Source organism: Melospiza melodia, chromosome 23, assembly GCF_035770615.1.
Source record: "Melospiza melodia melodia isolate bMelMel2 chromosome 23, bMelMel2.pri, whole genome shotgun sequence".
NCBI lineage: Eukaryota > Metazoa > Chordata > Aves > Passeriformes > Passerellidae > Melospiza > Melospiza melodia.
The window spans coordinates 7,466,767-7,490,862 of NC_086216.1; positions in this window are offsets into that span (position 1 = coordinate 7,466,767).

Consider the following 24,096-nt stretch of genomic DNA (forward strand, 5'->3'; position numbering starts at 1 on the left):
CATCCCTCCAGGAGACACATCTCATTCAAACAGCCAGCAAGAGATCAGGACAATATTCTTGGTTGTGCCTACACTGCAGCCAGTTTAGCCAGGAAATGAATACAAATATGATCAAGCAAATGCAAAGTGTTTTTAACACTCAATGCTCCTGTTCTACCAAACACATAAGACAGCTTCTGAAATCTTCTCCTTCAGGTACTCTTTTTTTTTTTTTCACTCAGTGTCATGCACTAATTCTGATTAACTTGCAGGAAACCGTTGCCCAGAAAAGCTTCCCCAAAATCCCCCAGAGGTGGCGCAGTTCTATTGTGGAAAAGCACAGCAGCCCTTCCTTTCAAAGGGAACAACTATTTTAGCATTTAGTAAAAGGTCAAGTTAGTCAAATCCTTTCATGAGAAAATTTAAAAAGAAAGAAGCTTTCTCTGAATTCTGGGAACAACTGCAGAGTTTTTGGAAAGCCTTAAAGATGGTCTGCCAGTCTACATTTTCAAAGGTGTCTTGCTTCTCCCAGCAACCTGAGGAAATGACAGACTCTGCTGCCACAGACTCTCCCGTGCAGGGAACGGAAGCCCTGCAGGTTCCCCTGCAAATGCTGCCCCTGTGGCTACAGACACCCCCTTTTAGCTGAACCTCTTGACAGGAGCTTTAGCAAACCACTGGCATCCTAATGCTCTTTCTGTTTCAAAATCAGAAACTCAGCCCCCAAGAAAGAGCAGGAAGACATACAAAATCCAGGTTAGGATACACCCTAACCTAAGCAGAAGGGAAGCCTCTACTTACGTGCAAAATTCGTGAAATAATAAATGGAATAAGTAATGCCATATGCAGCAAAAGCTGCAGTGGCCAGATGGTTAACTATTGGCATTTCTGAAATTTTTCTAAACGCTAACAAAACAAGCCTCGTGTCAGTGGGCAGCTGCCTACTGACAGATGCTTTGACCAGGAAGGGTCTCCTGATCTGAGCAAGGCCTAGGGCTGCTCTGACACTCAGGCCTTCCGTGCACCAAGGCAACCTTCTGATGCCACTATGACGACGTGGCAACCACGCCCTGACATCACAAAGGGACAGCTCTGTGTTGGTCTTTATGCAAAGCAATAACCAACCTTCCCTACAGAAAACACAAAAGAGCCTGGGAAATTCTCATCTGTCACAAAGCACCAAAAATTCCCCTCATGGGCCAAACCCTGTTGTTCAGGGGATCCAAGAGGAACTCCAGGAGTGCCCCAAGCACCTACAGCCTGTACCCCAACTGAGCACTCAGATGGGACACAAGCAAAGGAAACCAGACCAAGATAATTGCCCACAGCTTTGCACGTGTGAGAAATGACTCTCACTTTTAAAATTGTAAACGTTTAGTAAACCTTAACAAAGGACTGAATAAGGAAAAATTGCAGCATTGGGAGTCTCTGTGATTAGCAGCCATGTGCTCATCTGCAAAAAGGATGCTCTGCCTTTTATACCCTCAGCCCCTCCAAAAGTTTTGTCACTCAACTCTTTCTCTGCTGTCCATTGGTGGAGATTACTTTCCTCCATTCCGACTGGAGGTCAGGTGTTGTTACACCCTGCCTGCTGGTCACAAGCCAGCCCTCCCCAAATGCCCTGACTGCCCAGGCTGTTACAAGGGGGATGGGAAAGAGGACTATGGGAGGATATATTACAATATAATCACTACTCATTTGAACATCCACATAACATCTGCTTCTTAATTGTCAGACCCAACCATTGCATTACTTGTCCAGAACACACAGAACCAGGAGAGAAGCCACTGTTGGCATCACAGCTGAAATGCTTCCTTACAAATCTCCCCACATATTTGCACCTTTATGGGACATGCCCAGGGCTCCGGTGCGTGTACATCTCTGCCTCTCTTCCCCTTTGGCAGCAGTCGAACTGGCAGCATCTGCCCGCCAGCAGCAGCTGCTCCCAGCTGGGAACGCCACTGGTGCTGCTGATTTCCAGAGGCTTCTGTGTGCCAGGGGGAGCCAAGGCAGGAGCGGGTTGAACGGTGCTGGCGCTGCTGCTGCTCTGTGCCAGAGAGCCCCGGCTGGGCAGGGCACGGTGCCCACTGCGCTGCGGGCTCCTTCTCCTGCCACAGCTGGGCACACCTGGCAACAAGGCATGACAACCCCGGGGCAAGCCAAGGGGTTTCTGGGGCTGCACTGCTCTGCACACACCCAGCACACCTGCAGCACACAATTTTAACCCTCAAACTGGTAAACCAAAGGAAAACAGCTGGAAAAGATTTCATTTTCACCATTCTTACCTGCTCAACAGAAGTCTTCAAAATGAACGTTACCAAGCAGGGCCCAATTCCTGCTGCCAGCTCAGGGTTAGAAGAGAGGCAATCCTTGATCTCAGCACTGGCTGTGTGGGGAATCACTTCCCTAACACGTGCACACCCAGCAATCTCACTTACTCATTTGTATCCATGGATCTAAGACATATTCAATACTTTGCTGAAACTCACAGGCTAAATATTCCCCCAAATTATTTCATTTACTGATTGATACTTATTGACTTCTTGATACTTAAATCACTTCTCTGAATTTACTGACAAGAGAATAGGAGTGTCCTCTAGGTCCCTACTGGTCATTGCCCCAGGTTCAGGAGGAGACCCATGCAGAAAATAAGCCAGGACAAAACTGGGCTTGCAAAGCAAATTCATTCTATTTGTTGCAGTAGCAAATAATACATACCAAGCCCTGGATTCCTAAACATCTGCTGAGCAGGAGAAGGAGGTGGAGCGTGGTGCTCGGCAGCAGGGGCAGGTGGGCAGTGCACTTTCAGGACATCCCCTGGAGCAAAACCACGTGCATCTCATCCTTCTCACCCTTCCAGCTCAGAACCAGGCCTGGGATCTCCTGCTCAGGAGTGGAATTTCCCAGTTACAGCATCGGCTCACACATGGCTGGTGTGTGAGATGAGGCCATGAATCCAGGATTTAAAAGAACTGGAAGAGTTAACATTTTAGCAAGATTTAGTTAGGGGGAAAGAGTATAGCAAGAAGAGTAGAAATAATAAGGGATAGTTAATTTTTATCAGATAAGGTAGTTAAGGCTAGGGTAATATATCACTTGCCTGTCTTTACTATGTTTAAAGAAGCGGGATGGGAAGCGGATTTCTTTGTGACAAAGAAGAGGACCGTAGCCTGCACCTGGGCCCCGAAACTACAACTATAGCCAAGGGGTGTGAAAGCCTGCCAACAGATCATAAGGAAAGAGGTCAAATTGAGGAAGACGTCTTGGCCTTCATCAGAAGGAGACCATTCCCCACTTTAAAACCCACCAACCCATTTGAAGTGAAAGACTGCAGAAATGTGAAGGAACTTTGGACTCAATTATAATACATTTTAATTCAAAGGAGGGTAGGCAGTGTTATCTAATGAATATGTGTTAGGTTTTTTGGGATTTATATGAATGTGTAAGATCTTTTAGATGAGTAGTGATGAGAGACAGAGCCAGTGATTCTTCACACATGTCTTTAGGAGACAACTCCTCCTGTGCCTGGCTGTAATAAACACACCACCTCCTACCTTTAACTGTGGGGAGTTCTATTCGACACCTCATTTGCTGACCGCGGCAGGAACGCTTCCCTGCTCCAGCAAGAACATCCGGGCTCTGGACGTCTCTGGGCGCTGCCAGGACATTCCTTTCCTGGAGGCACCTCCGCTCTCGGCTGGTCCTCGTGGGGAACAGACAAGACTGCTGGCACTGTGGAGAAAGGAACGTTTAACTCTGTATAAAGTAACCCGTAAGGCGTATGCAGGGGAAGGGCTGTTCACAAGTCACACAGAGATGTCCTGTGCACAACGTAGGCCTGTGCAGTTTGGGCTTGGGTCTGGCTGATGGCAGAAAGGATTTGCTGTGTCAATAAGGACCTGCTAGGAATTCTGGGGGTGAATTGAGCAAATCCTGTTTTATTGCTGCTGTTTTTCCTGTGTGTTGTAATTGTGGTTGTATTTTCAGTGTGTGAATGTTTGAGGAAGATGATGTGGGTGGATGCCGATGTGGTGTATGGTGTGTGTTGTGTTGAGAAGAGTGAGCTCTCTGTCCCCTCATAAAGAGATATTCCCTTCCCGGTGAGCCTGTGTGTGTGGACTTTCTAGTTGCAGGGATTGGTGCTCCCTGTGACACCTGGTGCTTGGGTATACAGGGGGGTTGAGTGGTTTTTCTCCCACACTGTGGTCATTTGGGACTGCACGGTTGTGTTTGGGGAGATTTCAGGATTTTGTTTGCAACAAGTGCAGCAATTTATGCAGAAAACTACAGTGTGGTGATTTATTATGCTGAACTATGGCAGTTCCTTTCTACTGCCCCCCTCTCCGAGCATTTAAAGTCTCCTGCCACAAGGCGGACACTCTCTTGCCTCCCCTGGACATCCTCTTTCCTTTCCTGGACACTCCCTTTCTCTCCTGGAGCTGTTCTCCATTAAAGCTGTGGGACTTTGGTTCCAGGAATAGAGAGTGCCTCTGGTCTTTTGCTTTTGTCCTTGTGAGAGTCACTGGGCCCAGAGCTCGCCAAACTGATCCCCCACGAGATGAAAACTGACAAATGGTCCCATATACACAGCTCAAAAATTGGCCACATTTTTGATGGACTTGAGTGTTCGCCACATTTTGGAATTCCCTATTCCTACACAGGTCAGGCAATTGTTGAAAGGATGCACCACACTCTAAAACCATTCTACAACAAGAAAACGGGGAGCGGCCCAAGCAACACCCCAGATGAGGTTGAGCAAAGCTTTATATGTCTTTATGTTTTTAATAGCTCATTTGCAAGAACTAATCTTCCAATTTTTAGGCACTTTTCAAGCAGCACACAGGAAAAATTGAAAGAAAATCCTTCAGTTTTGATCAGAAACCTTGAGTTAGGACAAACTGAAGGACCATTTTCACTATTCACTTGGGGCAAAGGGTATGCTTGTATTTGCACAGGTGCCGGACCTAAGTGGGTCCTGGTGAAGGATGTGAAACCGTCTCATACACAAGAGCACACCGACAATTCCACCAGCAGGGAAATGAGCACGCAGACGTGAGCCGCACGGAGAAGCTACGGTGCATGCCAGACGTTCCCCGTTCAACCTGTGAAAGCAACAATTCTGGAGTTTGATGTTGATTTTTGGACTGGGAAAATGGTTTGTATCATAGAGCTCTTTCAGCAAAAGCGTGGTGTCCATTGTGTTCCAAAGAATTCTAAGATATCCAAATTTGTAAAAATTGAAAGTTAGAGGGACAGTTTAGTGCCCTATAGTTGGCCAGTCCCTGAACAAGTGCTAAAAGATTTGCTTGAGAACTGAAATAGATGGGGAAGCTTTTGCCAAAAAACAGCTGAACAGGAACATGGAGCTTGATCAAATGATATACTGGCATTTGTTGGTTTTGATTGCTTGCTTTTGCATGCATACGTGCCTGTAGATCAACCAAAAATGAAGGTTTGCCTTGCTTTAGCCAAGTCAGCAGGCTCAGACACCGTGTGTTTGACCCATTTCAGCCCAGACAAATCATTTGCAACCCGTCTGGTCGGTGTGCCTGTGCCAGCCAAGGAGCAGCCAATACCCAATCGTGACAAATATTGGTGTGAGGCTGCCAACGAGACCAATCCCATAACCAGCTGACATCACTGGGCCCCTGATCTTCTTAAAGCACCTTCTGAACATCAAGAATTGGGATTCTTGGTTCATTGGTGATGGAATTTTCTGCTGAGTTTCAGTACCAGGGAGATCCACAGTTGAATGTTACTCCCCATCATCCTGAGGACAGATACTCCAGTTTGTGGTGCAATTGTACTACCCCAGTGCCCCCTAAGGGTGAAACTGCTGACCAGTAGATGACCTAGATGAGTCCCCACATCAATTAGCAACAGAATATTGGCTCATTTGTGGAGATAGAGCCTGGCAGGACATTCCCTCAAAAATTAAAGGTGGCCCATGTAGCATCAGACAACTCACTGTGATAGCACCTATCGTTCAAAAAGCCAGCAAGAGAAAACACAGAGAAAAAAGATTTGCCCATCATTATAAAGAAAACTGTAATAGCAATTTCAGACCCTAGGGCCCTGCAAAATGAGGTACATTGAATTTATTTCTACATCAACTTGCCTTGGGTGAGGCATTGAAACCATTACACCGACTGGGGTGTTGGCTGAAGAAAGAAGACAGTGCTACTTCCATTGCAATTAGTGACATGAGGACTGATGTTAGTGCTGTCAGACATGCAACCTTACAGAACAGAGCAGCAATTGATTTCCTTAGCAGCCATTCCATGTGTTCAGTGTCACCCCCATGTTCAACACTGTCACTGTCAGCTTTGACAGCTTTTGGACTGTGTTTGAGAAGTCAATTTTTTCTGACTGTTGAAGGGCTTTGGGGCCCAGAGTTCTTGTTAGGAACAAGGGATTAAGCGTGTGAGCCATGGAGTTGTTGGAGCAGGTGTTTTGTCTAAGTGGTGAGAAGGGTTTCTTCCTTTCTGTTTCTCTTTCAAGGGGAATATTAATGTTGCCCCTGAGTCCTCAGGAGGGGAGCCTGTGGACAGAGCTGCAGCAGAGGGAGCTTTGCCTGGCACCGAGAGCTGTGGGAACAATCCCCAAATCTGCAGCAAGACAGGAAAAGCAGGCAGAGAATCTTTCTGTTTTCAAGGTCCCCCTTCCTAGGCAACTTGACCCTTTCTACCTGATTCTCACTTGAGATCTACCCATGATAGAGCATTGCAGGAAAACACTTTAAAGGGTCATTAACCAGAGCCTGCTTGGAAAGCAAGGGTAGAAACTCTTTCCCTCCCTGATGGGATGCGGGCTGGCAACTGCTGCTCTGAAGATGTGCAGCTGCTCCTCTCTGGAGAGGCCATGGAAGGGCTGTGATGGTCTATGGGAACCAGAGGATTGATGAGCTCAGGTTGGCATTTGAGCTTCATGGGAACAAGCAGAATGAAGAGCTCAAAGTGGAGAGGAAATTTGCCTGTGCCTGGCTCCTCCAAGGAAACCCCAAGAAGTCCAGATGAAGCAAACACCTTCTCCCAAGAAGCTAGGAAACCTCAGAGTCCTGAGCACCTGCACTTAGCCTGGAAAGGCCGGGAGGCAGCTCTAAATCCTCAGGTGAGGCAGCACTGAGGTCCTGTATGAGAGCGCTGTGTAGCAGTGTTGTCCAGAGCCACTGCCAGGAAGTTCTGGGAGCTCCAGTCTATGAGATTCAGTTCTACAATTTGAAAGAGCAATGCAGGTCACACCATGCTTGGCTAGAGAGCCCTGCCCTTCACCCGTGCTGCTGCAGCAGGTGTGGGTGCACATGTGCACACACACACGTGCAGGTGAGGGGCAGCCTTCTGAGTGCCACTATGCCCAGCTGCTGGGGCCAGGTACCCTGCTCCAAGGCATCTACACTGTGCCCTAGACCACTGTCCTGCTAAGGCCACACAGGGACACTCCAGAAGGGGTCTGTGCTAGCCTGGCTACACCAAATAATACAGATAGCCCAGTTACACTGTCCTAGGAACAGCAATCCAGTGCAGAATGTTCTGGATGCCCAGCACTCAACCCTGTAGCCTACTTACAGTAGTCGTTGAACATCTCTGGTGCATCCAAGACCCCTTCTGGCTTTGAGGGAATATTTCTGCTATTCTTCCTGCTGGATCCAGGTGCCATTTTCTGACTGTAGACCACTTTCAGGTTATTCTGACAGCCTGTGTGCAGGGGAACAGGTTTGTTAACCTGAGTTAGTTTCCTCCCAGCTGAGTGCTGCTCACCCAACTAGGAATCCCTTGGAGTGAAAATAAAGTCCTAAGAGAAACACTCACAAGCCTGCAGTGCACTAAAATCACTGGCAGTATGAACTGCTGAACAGGGGTGAGCTACAATTTCCTCATTCATGGAAACAAATTTGACAAACACTTGGGTTTTTGAATCCCATTCTATTTAGTTGCAGTTTAAGCTAGAAAGTGCACAGCAGAGGGTTTGATGCTCTTACAGACTTCATGAAGGTTTGGAACCTGCAGTATAGGTGAAAGGTCACCGACATCTTTTCATAAAAATCCTTTCTTTAGGATTTTTCCCCCTTCTGAGAAGCTGTGGCCTCAGCAACAAAAGGTAAACAATGGTCATCTGCTGCTGGGGAATGCAACAGGTGGATGTGTGATTGGTCTCGGGTGGATGTTTGGATTTACTGACCACTCAAGGCAGAGCTAAGTCTCACTCTCTGCTGAGACACAGCCCTTTGTTTATTCATTCTTTCTCTATTCTTAGCTTAGCTAGCTTCTGAAAACTTTCCTTCTATTTCTTTTAGTATAGTAATAATGTAATATATATCATAAAATAATAAATCCAGCCTTCTGAACATGAGGTCAAGATTCTCGTCTCTCTCTCCACCCTGAAGACCCTTGCAAGCCCTGTAACAGGTGACCAACTGGCAGTCATAGCAACTCTCCTAAATAAATTCACTGTAACTGTTATGCCCTCCCTCGACTTCAGGAGCCTTAAGAAAGGAGACTCCAGCCTGTACAGCTCTCAGAAACCAGTTGATTTCTCCTGTGACCACACACAGAGCCTCTGTGTTGCTGTTCCCCTGATCTGAACTCTCCTGCTGATTCAGCTCACACAGAGCCTGTATCACACCTTCTGGAGCATTCTGTGGTTTTCCTCTGAGGTGGAGGATTTTTGCCTCTTCTACATCAAAACCATTCAGATTCACTGCCCAGGCTTTCTGTTGCTCCTACAGAGACAAATCACCCTCAGTGCAATGCATTTAAAACGATTCCCACACTGCAATTTAAATAGACACCTAAGTCCCCTTCTCTTAGAATCTGAAGATGTTTGCCTGTGCTGCAAGGGTCAGTCACACAGAGGCAGGTCAAAGCAGTTTTTCCTCAGACTGTCATACATCGTCCTGCTCACATTTTCACACAATGGCAAATTCAGTGTCATTGCCAGTGGGAAAAGCCACAGCCACAAAGCGACCAAATGCTTCACCAACAGATTTCAGAAGACAGTGTAAAACATTCCAGAAGTGTTCCCTGTGGAGACATTGTCCTAGAATAGCTACCACCAGCAGTTTCACTTTGCATAGGCTCACAGCTTTGTGTTTGTGTTGCCTGCTACATTTTAAAGCCTCATTAGTCAAGCTAAATTTTGCTACCAGAAGCAGCACAGGCTTAGAGTGCATGGCAGTCTCTACAGCTTCAGTCTCATCCTAGGCTCCTGAAGCCCAGAGCTGCAAGTAGTGATGGCTGGGACTTGTCAGTCCCGTCTGCCCACTTGATAGAACCTATTGTTCACTGCTCTGTAAAGGGGCAGGAAGGAGTAGCGGTTGTTGAAGCAATTGTAACTTAGCAACATGCTCACCTTCTTGGTAGGGGAATCCTCAGAAGAGTCATTGTCTTTGGTTAGGAGGAAATTTGCCATCTCCATCTGCATGGTGCTGCGTTTGGGAATGTAGCGATCCCTCCCAGCCTTTGTGGGGTAGCTTTGAATTTTGGATCCAGATTTACCTGCATTCACATTTGAAAATATTGTCTTACAGCTATTTAACAGCCTGTATTAGAGCTTTCACGGGAGCAAACCCAACACTCTTCCACATCACACCCACCAGACAAGTAGGACTCTGAGGTCTCATGCCACACAGTCACAACTAACTTATATTTTCCTCCTTGCCACCAAGTTGGTTGGGGACAGTGCGGTGCAACTCTTTGGGTCTAGTGCAACAATTCCAGAGCCCAGAGATAAGGGGAAGATACAAAAACACTCACAGGATGTAAAGCTGTCAGCTGACAGTCCTGCCCACACTCGTCCTAGCATACAGCTGTGCCAGCAAGGCTCAGCTGGGCGAACAGCAGCTGGCCAGCCCCAGTGCTCAGAGCTCTGCCCCTCATGCTGGCAAGGAGGTGGGTGGCTGTCAGGAGCACAGCCCACCTCCTCCTGCCTGAGCAGCAGCCGGTAGGGCAGCGTGGCAGGGAGCCCAGAGCCCCATGGCTACGGACAAGCAGCCTCGGCCAGGCTCCCGCACTCAACCTCTGCCGCCGGTGGCCGGCGCTCACTGGCTGTCGTGGACGGCGTCTTGCTGGAGCTGTGGGAGCGATTGGCCGGCTTCACGGGCGACACGCCGACGGGGCTGGGCCCGGGGCCGTTCTCCTTGGCCTTGCGCTGCCATCGCGCAGGCAGCGCGGTCGGGATCAGCGTGTCCAGCTTCAGCAGCCCCGTTCAGGTCCACCTCCAACAGGAACTGTGCCGTGGTCCTGCGGGCGGGCGGGCTTAGCCGTGCCCACCGGCCGGGCTGAGTCTGCTCCGACAGCCCCGCCGGCCTCCCCACCACCGGACCGTGCAAGCGCTGCGGCCGCTCCTCCCCGCCAACGCACACCCCCACTCTCCCCAGCCGCTCCTCGGGACACTCCGTCAGCCGATACGCCCTCCCTCGGTTCCTCGGGGGTCCTTGATCAGCCAGCACCTCTTCCAGCCGCTCTTTGGGGCTCCCTCCGATAAGCGACATTCTCCCTTCCCCTGCCCGCCTCACCACAGCCTCCCCGCTCGGGACTGCGCCTCCAGGCCGCCTCTCCGGCCCTGTGGCACGCTCACCTCCGCGGCGCCGCCGCCGCTCGCCCGCCCCGCAGCATTTCAAACGGCGGGCGGACGGGGCCCCGCTGGGCCGCTCCACACCCAACGGCCGCGCACTGCCCGGCGACGGCCGCGCGACGCAACGCGATTGGCTGAGCCGCGGGACCGGGCGGAGCGATCCGCGCGTGAAGTGAAGGGGCGGGACCGGGGGCAGGACGAGGGCGGGGCGTTCTTGCTGAGGCGGGGCGATCCGCGCTGGGGGCGCGACGGCGCAGGAGGGACCAGGCGGGGGCTCAGGGGGAAGAGGAGTTTATGGCGGGGTGGGGGTGGTCGTGGCTGCCCGCGGCTCCCAGCCGCCCATGAGCAGGTAGGACTGGTTGGCGATGTCGGTGCTGGACAGGCGGCCCCCAGCGTGCTCCGGCGCCGGGCCCCCTTTCAGGCCGCGGGCTGGGTAGCACCTCCAGCAGGCAGGGCAGGACGGTCTCCTCCGGCGGCTGCTTGTTGAAGGCATGGCCTGGGGTAACATGGAGTGGACATGGGGTAGGGGCTGCCCTTCGAGCTGCCCCCGGGAGCAGCTGAGTCGCCCTGCCCACCCACTCGCCTGGCCATGCTTGCTGCTTTCCTGGAGGAAGCTGCCCAGAGCACGGTGCAGCTCAGGAACGGGCGGCCAGAGTTTCTGCTTCATGTTGCTGGGTACGCAGGAAGGGGCATCGAATTTACCCTCAGACTTGAGGTGCCCTAATGCCCCATGCAAGGTGCCCAGGCTTGGTGCTGGACCCCCCCGCCTGCCCCCGGCACTGCCCTTACCTGTAGAGGGAGGGGAAGGTGCAGCGCAGCCCCAGGAGCACTGCTGAGAAGAGCAGCGGCACCACCGTAACACTGGGGATGAGCCAGCATGCATCGGCCGAGGAATGCCGGAACTGTAGTCTTTCCCAGAGCCACCATCTCTGAGCCCCTCGCAGCCCCCTGCCCCGTGCCCCCCTCCCCATTTCCAGCACTGTCCGCCTCTTGCCCTCAGCCGTGAGGCTCCTGCGGCCGCAGCCTCCAGCCCTGCCCCTTACCCGCATCGGCCACGGCATCAACCACAACGGGTTTGGGCCCGGCGCTCCAGCTGCCCCGGTACCACGGCCCGCTGGGCTGGGCCCGCACCTGCGCGGGGTAGCGGGAGCCTGGCCGCAGGTCCAGGACCTCTTTCCTCGCTGCTCGCGGAACCTGCAGGAGCTGCGGGGCAGAGCCGAGCTGGAGGCATGGCTGCTGTGGGCTGGCACCAAGGGGCGGGTCCCGCTTGGCCCGACCCCGCGCCTGCCGTGTGTCAGCAGCGGAGGGGGGCAGCGCTGCTCGGGGTTCCCTGGGCAGGCCTTGCCTTCCAGTCATGGCTGTTCTCCATGGCGTAGCCGAGCTGGTAGTCCAGCTGCTCTGCAGGCAGCTCCAGGGGCGGCAGCCACTGCAAGCTCAGCCGGCCCTGCGACACTGTTGCCTACACAAGCTGTGGGGCATCTGTGAGCACTGCTGGTGTTGGGGATAGGCATTCGTCGCTCCTGTGAAACGGGACAGGGGACACTGTGTCCCCTGTGAGCCAAGCAGGGGCTGCAATGTCACTGGGACTCACCAGCCTGGTGCAGCCAAAAGGGCTCCTTGAAGTAGCTGAGTGTGGGCAGCATGTGGGTCTTGGTGACATTCACCAGGACAGAGATGGCACTGCCAGCCTTGGGCTGGAAGGTGCAGGCATAGGTGCCCTGTGCCCCCCTGCTTACCTCCTTGCACTGTTGCCATGCATCTTCCCTGTGGGAGGAGTGGGGAGCCAGTCAGTCTCACCAAAGCATACCCACAGCCAGCATTCCTCCTGCTCTTCCCCAGGAAAGCTACTGCTGCTTGTAGTTGGAGGTGCAACGTGGTGAGGGGGTATGAGATAGGTGGTGGAAGGGCAGGACAGAGCAGGGCATGGGCAAGGGGCCCAGTGTGGGATATTGGGACACAGCAGGACCAGTGGTCTCTGGGATGTGCCTGCATGGGTGCCACCTGCCTGCCATGCCCCTTACCTTGTGCCAGCCCCGCTCGGAGGTGGCCGGTAGAGGAGCTGGTGGGAGCTGTGGGGCTCTGCAGGGTCCCAGCTCCACTTGCAGCGCACGTGCCGCAGGTAAGGGGTTCTGCAGCACAGCCCGATGTCTCCTGGGCAGGGAGAGCCAGGACAGGGAGGGGGCTGCTTCCCCTTGGCCCCCCAAAACTTGGGAGTCACACCTTGCTACAACAGGACCCCCACCCCTGCAGCCCCAGGCGTGGGTGCCTCCCTGCTGCTGCTGCCAGCACCCTGCAGAGGGGATGGCTGCTCACCGGAGGAGTGGGGGGTCTCTGCAGCCAGAGCCTGTGCCCAGGGCCCCCAGACGCCGTCCATGGAGGTACCGTCGGGCTTGCTGCACAGCTGGATGTGGTGCCTCACCCCTGGCTCCAGGCCCCGCAGCACCACCCAAGTGTTGGCCTGGACCAGCCTCTGCAGGAGAGGGGACAAGCTGAGGAGCAACTGCAGGCTCCAAACGCCCCTGCCCATCCCTGACACCTCCAAGTACCTGTCCCAGTGCTGCTCATTTCAGAGGGTGCTGCCTTGGTGGAGAGAAAAATCAATCTTCTGCCTTTCAGGGAGCTGAACCAGAAGGGACTCTTCACCATCCAACACCTGGCTGGGTCCCATTCAGAGGTCCTGCTTTGAAGCCTCCATGAGGTTTGCTTGGCAGTTACCAGCGAGGTGAGAACATTGTTCTGAATTGTCCCCTATACTTCATACACAGTGTGTAGAGTAGGTATGTGCTTGTTCATCTCCATGTGTGCTCAGGGTCTGCCTTCATTTCTGGTTTTAGACCTGAGATTTCTAATTTCTGTCAGCTATCTGTAGGATCTGTGGGCACATGCAGCTGTATTTACTGCCAGGTCGGGTATCTGACACTCATCTTTGAGTGCAAATGCAGAAACTGAGACGCTAATGATGTTATTTCCCAGAGTCCCAGTCTCTGCCCAAGCTGTAATTCAACACTGCAAATTATTCTGTAGACCTGAGCCTGTGTTTTCTGTTTCCTGGCTGAGTGCTTCAACTGCTGGTGTTGCTTTTTGAAACAGGAGCACCTGACTCTTTTATCTTTATGACTTGTGCCTTGATGATTTGAAAGCAGCCCTTGCTTTAATTTTCTAGTAAAAGGGCCTAAAATGAAAGCTGTGGACATTTTAGAAGTGTTAAGTAGAACACTGAATGAAATTTTTATTTTAGGCCCAGAGTGAGCAGGTCTGAGGCCAGAAATTGGTGCCAGAGGAAGTGCCTTTCTGTGCTTGTGCTCTCCAGCTCTTCCTGTACTTGTATGTTCCCCTGGACACAGTGGGATGTGTTGTCATTTCCTGGGACTTCTGCTGAAGGCAACTGGTTTTCTTTCCAAGGTGATTCTTATGTTTCCCCTCCTGGCTTCCCCAGGTGACCAGCCTCCGTTCCAAGGTGTCCTGCTCTGCCATTGTCACTCTGGGAGAGCTCTCTGTGACCTTGAAGAAGGACATGGACTCTGAGGTGGATGAGGTTGCTCATCCAGATGGTCCTTCTCCAGATGGTGTCCATCTCCCCAGAATTTGTTCAGAAAGCAGCCAGTCAGACCCTGGGGATCCTGGTGGAGAATGTGACTCCTGCAGGAGCAATGACTGCTCTCATGGACATGGGAGTCAAGTAGGTTCTTCTTCTTTTAGTGATATTCTTCACCTTTGTGTGTGTGGGAGGGAGAAGGGATGAGACAGAGAATGGGAATGGTGGGAGGGAAGGGTCCTGTATCCTGCATCTTCTAAGAACTCAGTGACTTGATTCTCCAACCAACCTCACTTCTGTCCTCTCGTCACCTATTTCTGCCCTCCTGCAGCCCATCAGTTCTCAGAACCACAGAAGTGTAAATATGGGGAGCTGGAAGGGGCCCATCAGGAGCATGGAGTCCAGCTCCTGGCCTTGCCCAGAACAGCCCAAGGGTCACACCAAGTGCCTGAGATTGCTGTCCAAATGCTCCTTCAGCCCTGTCAGGCTTGGTGCTGTGACCACTGCCCTGGGGAGCCTGTTCCAGTGCCCAACCACCCTCTGGGTGAAAAACCCTTTTTCCTGATGTCCAAACTAAAGCTCCTCTGACTCAGCTTCCTGCTGCTTCCTGCAGTTCTCCCAGTCTGTCAGATTTTCCTAGATGTGGTGACTGATGGGGAAGGGAAAGTGCCTGCAAAGGCCAAGGATAGAGCCTTGTGCTTTTGTGGGCAGAGGGGCAATTGCAATTGCAGCTGTGAGCAGTGTTTGGTATTTCACAGTGCTAACCACAGAGGCCCTGGGAAAACCATGTCTCCTCATGATGCCACTAACTTGGGAAATGAGGAGGGTCCTTGCTGGGGCGTGGAGCACATGGGGGACAATCTGCTGGGTGTGGCACAGCCTGCACAGCAGGTGCAGCTCCTGCCAAAGGAGTCTTGTATGACTGTCCTGGCCTTAGAGTTCTGCTGTCTATGCAAACTGATGTTTCATGTTAGCCTTGAGAAGATGAATCACTTTACAGGCACCTCCACAGGCTGACAGCCATGGCACAGTTGCAGCAAATGCTGCCTTAAATGTTGGTGCTGGGCCTGATAGTTCCCAAGAGACACTCTCTAGAACAGGACAGCCTGGCTAAACTGCCTGCCACCCTTTCCTCAGCTTTGCAATAGGATAAAACACTCAGATGCATCCATTGCCAAGCCCCACAGAAGAAACAGGCTGCATTGCTGGATATTCTGCAACTTCACAGCCCACCACGTGTTTTCCCTGCATTTGTTGTTTTCCAAAGGTCTGCAAGTTTGGGGATAATTGGGTGGAAAGAGCCTCAGTCCTGCTGTAGCTCTGTGTACTGGGTGCCCTCTGATGGGTCAGCATCAATTGTCCTTAATTTCTAAATTATTCATATGTCCATCTATTTCTTTAATCTTTCTCCGAGTAAATACTGTGAGAGAAACTGAGTATCAGACAGTGCAGGGAGACTGAATTCCTCCCTCTCCCGTGCTGGCAGGCCTAGTGTGCAATGCTGCCTTTGTGTTTAGCTGAGGACAGAGCCTTGTGCAGGTGTCTGAAGGTGCAGGGAGAGCCCAGGCTCCTTCCCCCAGCAAGGGCAGGGAGCGGCTCTGGCCAAGGCCGGCGCTGCCGCTGCTCCTTGTCCCTGTGCCCAGGGTTTGCTCTCTCCTCCCCAGCAGCCGCCCCGCCCCGGGGCGCGAGTGTGCGGCCCAACTCCTCCTGTCCCTGGTGGAGAGAATTGGAGTCACCCAGCTCGCAGGCACCCCCAGGGCTGAGAGGCTGCCACACGTGGCAGGGAAGCTTGCTCAGGACTGTCACAAGGACACAAGTAATGATCTTCATTTCACCTCCCAAAACAGGAAAACCGCTTTGTGTCTGGCTGTAAAGGTGAAACCACGCAAGAGTGGAAACCAAAGGGAATATGAAGTTTCCTCACGGTGTGAATAAGGGTCATAGAACCATGGAATATGCTGAGTTGGAAGGGCCCATCAGGGTCATCGAGTCCATCTCCTGGCCATGTGCAGTGACCCCAAGAGTCACTCCATGTGCTTGAGAGCATTGTCCAAACTCTTCTTGAGCTCTGTCAGCCTTGGCACTGTGACCACTGCTCTGGGCTGCCTGGGCAAATGGCTGTGCCGGGAAACCTTGGGTTGGCCAGCAAAAAGGAGCATTGCCACCTTTTTGCTGTGGCTTGAAGGATTCCTTACTGAGATCAAAAGAGCTCAGATCAGCCAGTCCAACACTTTTGTTTGGCCTTAGGTGCACAACACAAAGCCAAAGTGTTGGCTAATGTTCATCACTGAAGGACCCCAACATCCATTCTTCATTAACTTCAGACTTTCTAGAAATATTTCAGGGGTCTTTAGCCAAAATATTCAGTCTTTCTAAACCTGTTCTGCAGATTTCTAGAATGCTGTCATCTGTGGCTCAGTGAGTTCCAAACTTCTTCTTGAAGAAAACTGTGGTTTCCTACTGGCAAAATCAACCCAAATCACCAAAATCCCCTTCCTTTGGTAAAGAAATTCCCATGAATAGCTGCAAAGAACACCAGAGCAACTAGGTGCCCTTGTGCATACCCATAGTATAGAACAATCAATAGGATGCATGAGGTGTTTTGTCCTGGCTTCCCTGCCAGGTAAAGACAGGCAAATTATTGTGCAATGGCAGCAAGACACTGCTAATAGGCTCTGACAACAAAGCAGATGTGTTTTGCTTGCTCCCTGGGATCCTTTGATGCCACAGAAGCACACCCCCAGTTTCAGAGTGAAATGGTATTTTTCTGTGGCCCCACATTCGCCTCTTGCCTCTTGTGTTCAGCTGACAGCACTGTGCAGTGTCAAGTGAGGTAAATCTCCCTCTTTGCTGAGTAGGCAATGCCTTCTTATGGAGGGATTGCACCTGATGAGTTTAAGGGATCAGTCTCTTCTGGTAACGCTCTTCCTGTGTTTGTTCACTTTTGTTTTGTTTCCTTCCTTCCTTCGTTCCTTCCTTAGGCATTATGGACAGGAGATGGTGAAGATGTTGCTCAATCATCAACAATTTAAAACAGTTTTGGAACAATCTCTTTCCCCCCGTAACCTGGAAGATATTCTGACAAGATTTAAGAAGAAAGTAAGTGCTTGGCAGGAGAAACATCCCCTTTGTGCAAGTATTGCCACTGCTAATGTGAGATCAAACATACCCAATCTGTCTTTAGCTCATTCCTCTTCTGCTGAATCATTTTGCTCCTGGGAATGAGCTGTTAATCCTCAGCCTGTTCATCTGCAGACCACAAAGGAACTGATATTACTAGGGAAAAAGTGGGGTTTTGAATATTTTCAATACTGGTCACAAAGAGGAAAGGGAAAGAGGAGAAAATGGATTTACATTTAAGCGTAAGCCCCCACCATGCTCTCCCTACCCTGCCCCCTGTAAAGCAATTAAGTGAGAATTGTGCTTCTGAAGATAATAGAGACTTTGCAAAGGACACTGGAAGTAGTAGTGCCAAAAAAATTCCCAAATTTACAAAAGATGTCCAAGTCAATCCTAGTTACTACAATGACTGTCTGTCTTTTGGGAATACCGCCCTGGCTGTCCAGCCATGTGGGGCTGGAAGAAGCTTGGTGAATTCAGCAGCATCCAGTGGAAAATCCTTTGTTTGCTTGAGGGAGGATTTTATATTTTGTTATCAACATTATAGAAGGGAGCCTGCCTTTGTGCAGGCACAGGGAGAGTGAGTGTTGAACCAAATTGACTTCCAACACAATGGGCCAACCCCCAAAAGAGTCCAATTTATTCTGTTGATTCCTTCACAAACACTCGTTGTCTGCCAGTTTGCATTATTCCCATTTATGCTCAAGACTAAGGAATTTTGGATTTTAGACTGCTGCTGAGTCTGGTAGCACCCATAACCTGCCTTGGGCTATTGAAAACAAAGAGTTGGCATCACTGAATCTCTGGTCTGTTTCCATCTGTAAGTTAGGAAATGTTTCCCTAAGCCTTGGTAGCAGTGATCCTGGTTCTAACTTGTGTTTTCATCAGGGAATTTCCTGTTTTATACTCTAAAGATTGATGGGGTTTCTCTGTGTCTTTGTAGGGGATGGAAAACCAGAAGGCTGAAGGCCCATCTGTCAAGGAGCCGGTGAAGGAGAGGAACGATGGCTCAGAGGAGCCCCAGGCCACATTGTCTGCTGGCAAACGGTGCTGAGCACTTTTGTCAGATGTGACAAAGCACATGACAAGCTTTACATGCCTCTTCCTCAGGAAAAACTGTGTGGCAGAGATGACCAATGCCACAGATTATTTCCTTTCCCTACTCTAGGATATGCTCTAGGATAAAAAATGTCTACTTGTGCATTGTGCTGAACACAACTTCTCTGGAGGGGTGTCCACAAAAATGGAGAGACAACCAGACACCCATTGGTGGCAGCTCAGACGATCCAGTGCAGTGGCAAGGGCAGTGTTGTGGAGGCTGGGAGAGAGCCAGGTTTCTGCTGCATGACTCGGGACAAGTAAATTCAAACAATGTTGTAATCATATTGTTGTATATCATATTTCCAGAGTCTCATACCTTCTTGGTGGTTTTCTCACAGCAGCTCTTCACAGCAGTGTTGTTGCTTCTCAGCCAGGGCTCCTCTGCAGCCCTCCCTGAATGCCTCACCCCCTTTTATCCCAGCTACCTCCACGGGCCAAAGCTGCTGCCCAATTAAGGACATCACAGCTGCAGCCCATTTACAATAACTAGAATCAGGGCAGGGTCACTTATACAATACAGAGATCTTTTACTGCCATACATATATTTACTCAGGCCCCTATAAAACAGGGCTTTTTTATCATCTGAGTGGAGTCATTTTCAGGTGGGTGTTTTGATGAGGAATCTCAGTCTGGAAGCAAGACACCATTCCACAAAGATGCAGTTCTCATCTGTGAGGTTTGGCCTGGCTGAATCATGATTTTCTTTCCCTCAAACAGTACCAAGTTTGAGTAGTAAGTAGCAAGGCAATTCCTGAACTACTTCAGTCAACAGATGTCTCAATGTGGACTTTTTGCCTTGATATTCCTGTCCTTCAAGTAATTTGCTTGATGGACAGCATGTTTGGTTTATTTCCCCCTGTGCTGCAATCAGCATTTAAGACAGGGATTTGCTCCTTGCTGTCTCTTCATGGCAGCTGCAGAGCTGCTTGTACCTGTTCTTCTCTGATAGCAGAGGGGATTTATTGAGCTCTGTCCTGCTCAGCAGTGGCAGGAAAGTGACCACATGCCTCAGTAGCACAGCTGGCATCTTCCTGTGTGGGGGCCTGAGTTAACTTATGTATTGTAAGTATGGCAGTTAAAGATCTCTCTATTGTATTAGTGACCCAGCCCTGGTTCTAGTTATTGTAAATGGGCTGCAGCTGTGATGTCCTTGATTGGGCAGCAGCTGTAGCCCATGCAGGTAACTGAGATAAAAGGGGGCGGGGTGGTCAGGGAGAGCCTGGGAGAGGAGCCCTGACCGAGAAGCAACAGCATCACTGCTGTGAAGATCTGACATGAGAATAACATCGAAAGAAGGTATGAGACTCAGGAAATATAATTATATAACAACATGAATACAACATCTGGTGACCCCGACGTGATAAAGATCTGCAGCCGAACATCGAATGAAGGTATGGAATTCCCCGGACAGCTGAGAGCTGTGGCAGCCAGAGAGCTGGGACAGAAGATAGGACAGCTGAGAGCTGTGGCAGCCAGAGAGCTGGGACAGAAGATAGGACAGCTGAGAGCTGTGGCAGCCTGAGAGCTGGGACTCTAGAATATAGTAAGGCCTTTAAATCAAGGAGCTGTAACAGCAGAAAGCTATAAGATTATGGCTTTTCAGAGAGCTGTAAGACTATGGCCTTTGAGGAGAAGAGCCTGGGAACATCTAGGGATTTGTGTGTGTGTTTAAAGACAGCTGAGAGCTGTGGCAGCCTGAGAGCTGGGACAGAAGATAGGACAGCTGAGAGCTGTGGCAGCCAGAGAGCTGGGACTGTAAAGTATGTATTCAAGACAGCCAAGAGCTGTGGCAGCCTGAGAGCTGGGACAGATATGTGTATTGTAGTTGTAGAGTTGCTAGAAGTAAAGGAAAAAAAAAAAGAAAAAAAAAAAAGAAAAAAGGAAAAAAAAAAGAAAAAAAAAAAAAAAAAAAAAAAGGAGGATATGTATATATTCTATGTATGAGCCAGAGAGCTGGGACTAGACAGCTGCGAGCTGTGGCAGCCAGAGAGCTGGGACAGAAGATAGGATAGCTGAGAGCTGTGGCAGCCTGAGAGCTGGGACTCTAGAAGAAAGGACAGCCGAGAGCTGTGGCAGCCTGAGAGCTGGGACTCTAGAAGAAAAGACAGCCGAGAGCTGGGACTCTAGAAGAAAAGACAGCCGAGAGCTGTGGCAGCCTGAGAGCTGGGACTCTAGAAGAAAAGACAGCCGAGAGCTGGGACTCTAGAAGAAAAGACAGCCGAGAGCTGTGGCAGCCTGAGAGCTGGGACTCTAGAAGAAAAGACAGCCGAGAGCTGTGGCAGCCTGAGAGCTCGGACTCTAGAAGAAAAGACATCCGAGAGCTGTGGCAGCCTGAGAGCTGGGACTCCAGAAGAAAAGACAGCCGAGAGCTGTGGCAGCCTGAGAGCTGGAACTATAGAAGTAAAGACAGCTGCGAGCTGTGGCAGCCTGAGAGCTGGGACTCTAGAAGATAGGACAGCCGAGAGCTGTGGCAGCCTGAGAGCTGGGACAGAAGAAAAGACAGCTGCGAGCTGTGCCAGCCTGAGAGCTGGGACAGATATGTATATTGTAATTGTAAAGTTGTTAAAAGTAAAGGGGGAAATGTGGGGGCCTGAGTTAACTTATGTATTGTAAGTATGGCAGTTAAAGATCTCTCTATTGTATTAGTGACCCCGCCCTGGTTCTAGTTATTGTAAATGGGCTGCAGCTGTGATGTCCTTGATTGGGCAGCAGCTGTAGCCCATGCAGGTAACTGAGATAAAAGGGGGCGGGGTGGTCAGGGAGAGCCTGGGAGAGGAGCCCTGACCGAGAAGCAACAACATCACTGCTGTGAAGATCTGACATGAGAAAAACATCGAAAGAAGGTATGAGACTCAGGAAATATAATTATATAACAACATGAATACAACATTCCTGTGCTCATGGAAGAGACAGGTTGATCAGGAGAATTGTTCCCAGTGGGGTTGTTAAGCTGTGCATCTGGTCTCCAGGGAAGCAAATGAAATGTGAGCATAGTTCTGGGATGTCTGGCTTCTGTTTTTATCTCTGTTACTGATTTTATGAATCCTTCAAATATGGCCCTGTTTATCTGTTCAGAATGCATCTGAGCTGCTTTTCCAGATTGTCATGTCTGGTTGCAGAGACACTTCTCCAGAGTGATGAGTTTCCTTATTCTAAGACACACACATCCCATATGAGGAGGCATTTAAACTTGGCAGTAGTGTCTCTCTTTCTCCACAAAGCAAAGTGACCTGTGTGCCCTGGCAGCCATCTGAAGATAGATCAGATGCATCTCATCCTTGGTTTTCCTGAGTGAGCAGTGGTGAGAATGTCACTTGCAGATTGTCAGCCATACTGATTGTCATGAGGTCCACATTGTTCTTCAGAGCCTCATGATTTTCCAGCTTGAAATCACATGATTAGGAAAGCTGCTCAAGATGTTTTGCTCACAATTAACTGCAGGTATTGTCTGTGGCTGCAGCTGTCTCCATAGAGAGCAGCAGGCACAACTTTCCCAGGCATTTTTCCTGGAGAAAGCTGTGAGAAGACCAGAGAAAAGAATGAGAAACAATTCTTATCTTCACTTGCTGCACCTGTTGTGAACACGTGGAATGTGTTATGGAAATTTGTTTACCAAAGGGTAATTTCTTAATTGGTCACTGGTGATGGTGTTTTGGATTCAATTGCCCAATCTGGTTTGTCTGTATCAGACTGTCTGTGAGAGCAATGAGTTTCAGCATAGCAGAGCATAGCAATTGATCAGCCTTCTGGAATCATGGAGTCAATGCTAATTATTTCCACTATGGGGATGCCATGCTATGATAATTATCACCACCAGGTCCTCATTAGGTTTTATTTTCCAGGGTGAAATCTCCCTCTGTTGGACACCTCCTACCCCATGCAAAAGCCCAGGTCACGTCACCTCCAGCTGTGGAAGAAACGGAGCTGCCCCAGAAGCTTTACCATCTCCTGGAAGCCAAGGGGTTTCAGGCACGGATGGAAGGAGTGAAACTCCTCCTAGACCTGGGCAAAACCAGCCCCCAGCTCATCTCCACTAACATTGCCCAAGTATGTAAGGTACCTTCACTGCTCCTTTCCTTTAGCTCCTGTCCTAAGCCTGTAGCAGCAAAGTTAATTCAGTGTGTCTTGGCACTCTGTCCTGGCTGTTTGGGACACGCTGGTCCCTCTCACCCAGAGAAATGTAATTCAGGTCCAGGCTTCAGGAGAAGTCATTTCAGTCCAGCTGTATTTGTCTGGCAGGTGCCTATTGATGCTGTTCATCAGATGATGGCAGAATTTTCTGCTGGTGTAACTGCTGCTCTCTCCTACTCCCAGCTGGGTGAAGTGAAGGGAATCCAGCCCCTGAAAGCATGGCAATTGTTCTCTAGACCAAAAATGGGTTTGCACAGGGAAGAGAAGTATCAGGCTGGGTTGGTTTAAACCCAGCTGCTTTTTTTAAGAACACTTCTATACACTCCATCTTGTCTTACACAGGTACAGCTCTGGCTACTCATTTCCATCCTTGTTCCTATTCCTCTTGGTAAAGACAGTGCTCTCCCTTCTTGGGGGTCTGTTTTTCTCTTTGGAAAAGGAGGAAAACAGCTAAGGACTCATCTCTGCCTTCTCCTCCCAGTAGCTGCTTTTTCCCTTTTTCCAGGGAAAGGTGCCTGATAATGAGGCTGTCAAGGGACTGAACCTGCTCTAATGAGAGCTGTACAGCACATTACACTTCAGAAGTCCACCTGTCACTTAGAGAAATTGTCTGGATCCTGGAAGAGTTGATCAGGGCCCTGCTCTTCTCCAGACACTGGCTCTGAGACAAACAAAAGAAAACTTAGATCTCTTCCAGCCATAGTTTTGGCAAAATCAGAATTGCCCTCAGTACTTGAGGGAACTGTTTAGAAAACCAGGCATTGTAAACATCTGCTTCCATTCAAAGCAAAGGTATTCTTTAGCATTAATAAATGAAATTGATTTAATGATTTATAGATGGAGAGAAATAGGAACCATTCGGTCCCCAGCCAAACCTCCTAAAAACAGAAGAAAATCTTTCAACCAGCATGAAGTTGTGCCACCATTCCAGTGAGTGGCCCACAGGAAAACAGTGACATTGTGCAAGCGAGTGCTGACCTGACAGAAAGGATCACTTTCATCTTTGACATTGCTGACTGCTACAGCCGCTCCTCAAACAGGGGCATTTGAATCCAGCTTTCACGTTGCTTGTTCTCTTCACAGATTTTTGGTTATTTTGTCCTGAGAATACCTGACAGCCACAAGAAAGTGAAGCAGAAGGTGCTGGACGTGCTGGCTGAAATCACAGGAGCCCTGAAAGATGCCTTGAACCCGGTGATCATTGGTTTGGTGGAAGGAATAACAAAGAACCTGAACTCAAAGGATCCCAGGGTTGGTGGGGCAGCTGTGAAAGCACTGGGAGAATCCATTGCTCATTTGGGTAAGGCTGAGCCCTGGCAGGGACTCTCCTCAGCTTCGTCTCTGTCTCTCCTGCACAAGAGAGCGCTGAGTGCCTTGACAGCTGCTCTTGTCTGTGGAACCCTCCAGCTGACACCCACCAGAGGCTGTGCAGGTGCAGTCCTTATGCACCATCCCCAACAGGCTGGAATGGGATCAGCATTTCCCAACAGTCCCAGGAGCCCTTGGCTCTGTGCTGCTTGTCTGAAGAGCAAGTCCCGGGCTACAGCTCTGCTACAGTTCAGGGGCAAAGGGGGTTTGGAGTTTGCTTGGGCCCCCTCTGACTTCCCAAATGAACAGCTTTGCTGTTGGCATGAAGGGACACTCACCCATCAGAGCTT